This window comes from Cebus imitator, unplaced genomic scaffold, assembly GCF_001604975.1.
Source record: "Cebus imitator isolate Cc_AM_T3 unplaced genomic scaffold, Cebus_imitator-1.0 Scaffold384, whole genome shotgun sequence".
NCBI lineage: Eukaryota > Metazoa > Chordata > Mammalia > Primates > Cebidae > Cebus > Cebus imitator.
The window spans coordinates 1,661,389-1,665,304 of NW_016107699.1; positions in this window are offsets into that span (position 1 = coordinate 1,661,389).

The window sequence follows — 3,916 nt, forward strand, 5'->3', positions numbered from 1 at the left end:
AACGCACAGTCACATAACAGCCCCCACACTCACATAGTCACTCGATGAACGCACAGTCACATAACTGCCACCACACTCAGATACAGTCGTTTGGTCACCCCACAAGGTTCCCTGTGCCCTGTGTAGCCGACCTCGTCCCCCCCACCACTCCATGGCCACTGCACATCTGTTTTGCACCCTACAGCTTTGCCTGCTCTGCAATGGTGTGTGTGTATATATATATATAAAATGGAATACTACTCAGTCATAAAAAGGAATGAATTAACAGCATTTGCAGTGACCTAGGTGAGATTGGAGACTATTATACTGAAGTCACTCAGGAATGGAAAAGCTTGCATTGCATGTTCTCACTGATAAACAGGAGCTAAGCTATGAGGACGCAAAGGCATAAGAATGATATGATGGACTTTGGAGACTTGGGGGGAAGGGTGGGAGGGGGCGAGGGATAAAAGACAACAAATAGGGTGCAGTGTATACTGCTCGGGTGATGTGTGCACCAAGATCTCACAAATCTCCACTAAAGAACTTACTCATGTACCCAAATACCACCCCATAACTTATGGAAAAATAAAATAAAATAAAAAATAATAAAATTATATGAGCAAAAAAAAGGAAAATCAATGTTTTTTTTTTTCCATTCATGGTAAAGTATTTGCCAATTCTCATGTTTTTCAGAAGTGTTTGTGGAAATAAAAATGGATTCTAAATTTTAAAAAAGAAAGATTTTCATCAGCATTTTGTAGTTTTCAGCACCCAAGTCCTCCACATGTTTCATTAGATTTACGCCTACATATTTCATGTATTTGAGTGATTGAAAATGGTAGTTTATTTTTAATGTCAATGAAGTTGTGGTCATTGCTAGTACATAGAAATACTATTTATTTTTGTATGTTTATCTTGTATCATTTGACCTTTCTGCACAGACAGTAGTCTTGAATTTTTTTTTTCCTGGTATCTTTGGAATTTTCTATATAGACAATCATGTCACTTGAAAATAGGAATGGCTTTATTTCTTCCAAACGAATTGGCTTTTATTTCTTTTTCTTGCTTTATTGCAGTGTCCAGAACTCCCAGCAGTACACTGAATAAGAGCAATGAGAGGGGACGCCCTCCCCATGCTCCCCATGTCAGACAGGAAGAACTCAGCCTTCACCATTAGGTACACTGTTAGCAGTGGTGATTTTTGCTTTTTGGTTTTCCTGTTTTGTAGCTGTTCTCTATCTCATTGAGGAAATTATCTGTATTCTTATTTTTGAGAATTTGTAAGAATGAATGTTGAGTCTTTTCAAATGTCTTTTCTGCACCAATTGATATGCTTGTGTGACTTCTCTTCTTTGGCCTGTTAGTATGTTGGGTTGCATTAATTTTTTAAATATTGACCCAGCCACCTTGCATTTCTGGAATAGATCCCTCTTGGTTGGGATGAATAATGCTCTTCATACAGCACTGAATTCTCTTTGCTGTTATTTTATTAAAGAGTCTGTATCCATCTTCCCGAAGGGTGTTGGTCTGTAGTTCCAGTTTGGGTTTGCTTTGTTTTTGTCTTGCCTGTATGATTTCAGCATCTGGGTCATACTGACACCCTCCTCTTCTACATTCTGGAAGAATTACATATGATTGTGTTAATTCTTTAAAGTTTTGACAGAATTCACCACTGAACTCATCTGAGCCTGGAATTTCTTCTTTTAGATTTAAAATCATAAATTCAATATTCTCAACCATTTATCAGGCTGCCTGGTTATCTATTTGTGTTAGCTGAGTTGTGATCGCCTGTGCTTTTTGAGGAATTGGCATATTTCATCTAAGGTGCCAAAGTTCTGCATGCAGAGTTGTGTGCCGCAGCCTCCTCCCCCTTGCGCTGCCTGCAGGGTCTGTAGTGATTGCTCCTGTTTAGTCCTGACCTTGGTCATTCGTGTCTTTGCCCTTGTTTCTTGTTGTCCTGCTAGAGGCTTCTCAGTGTTACTGGTCTTTTTCTTTCTGTCGCTGTCTCCCTACTTTTCATTTTGCTGAGGTCCTTATGCTTTCTGCCCATCGGCTTGCTCTGTGTGCAGCCTGCACTTCTTCTTCTCGTTTCTTCAGCAGGTGGCATAGATTACTGACTCGACTTGTCCTCTTTTCTAGTGTGTTCATGACTGCTACAAATTTCCTTCAGAACTGCTTTAGCTGTATTCCTCAATTATATATGTAACATATATGTTTTATATACATATATACACATATTTTTATATATTATATAAAAAGTGTATACACACGCACACCCACACACACATTTTTTAAGAGATGGGGTCTTGCTATGTTTCCCAGGCTAGACTCAAACTCCTGGCCTCAAGTGATCCTCCTGCCTCAATCTCCTGAGTAACTGGGACTCCAGACACATGTCTCCATGCCTGGCTATGTCCCCCAATTTTTGATATGTTGCATTTTCATTTTCACTGAGTTCAATATTGTTGTTTTCTAAGACTTCCCTTGAGACTTCCTCCTTGGCCCACCTATTATTTAGAGGTCTGTTCTTTAGTTTCTGAATGTTTGGAGATTTTCCTGTTAACTTTCTGCTGTTCATTTCCAATTTGATGTCACCGTGGCCAGAGAGCACGCTGGAGTGTGATGTCAATGTGTTGAATGTGCCAAAGTTTGTGTTCAGGCCCAGGATTCGGCCTATCCTGGAGCATGCTCCTCGGCCAGTTGGAAGGAATGTGGCTTCTGTGGTTGGGTGGAGTGCTCTACAAATGTTCGTTAGATCCTGTTGGTTGGTGGTATTAGGTTCTTCTATATCCTTGTTGATTTTCTGCCTTGTTGTTCTATTGATTGTTTAGAGAGGGGTGTTGATGTCTCCAGCTATAATTAGAAACGTGTGTATTTCTCCTTTCCGTTTTATCAGATTTGGTTCACCTATTTTGAAGCTTTCGGGTACATCTTCTGGTGAAAATTTCTCTTACTTTTCCTTCATCTGAAAATGCCTTAACTTCCTCTTCCTTCTTCAGGGATACTTTCACTGAATATAGCATTCCGGGCTGATGGTTCTCTTCTGTCAGCATTTGAAAAATGTTCTCTTTCTGGCCTTTGGAGTTTTGGTTGAGGAATCCACTGGCATTCCAACGGCCTTTCCCTTATGTGTAAAATGTAGTTTCTCTGCTGCCACTTCCAAAGCTTTGTTTTTATAGTTTTCAAAAGTCTGACTACGAGATGTCTCATTTCCCGGGGTTTATCCTGTTAGGGTTCATCCAATTTCTTGAATCTGTGGGTGTTTCGGCAAATTTGGGGGGTTTCCAACCTTACGTCTTTGAGTTCTTTCTTAGCCCTGCCCTCTTTCTCTCCTCCCGCGACCCCCAGAGCTGGAGTGCTGGGTCTCCTGTTCTAGCCGCACAGTTCCTGAGGCTCTGGGTGTGTTCCTCCCGCCCCGTTCAGCCTGTGTTCTCTTCGCTGATGGGTCTGAGAAGGTGTATTTTTGTATCTCCCCCTCACCGTCTCCTCCTCTCGCTGGACTCTCCCTTCGTTCTGTATTGGGCCCATTCGCTGAAGTCTTGGTTTTGTTTTTTATCCTTTCAGTTATTGTAATTTTCACTTCTACCATTTCCATGTGGTTCTTCTTTACGTGTTCTCCTGTGCTGGGATTTTTCTATTATCTGTTGAGACTTTCTATTTTTAAATTTGTTTCAATCTGTTCATGAGTGAAGCACTTTATGGACTGCCCAAAAGCACTTTCCGGATCCTTCTAACCCCTCTTCACCTCAGGGCCAGCCTCTACTGACTGTCCTGTTGAATTCAGTCTGAGATCTTCCTGGGTCTGGGGGTGATGACCGATTTTCTATCGAAATCTGGCCATTTGGGAAACTTCTATGACACTCTGGGTCTTGTTTAACCCTTTCTCGTCGACTTCCTCTGGCACAGACTCATCAAGGGAAGGGGCAGCTGATGG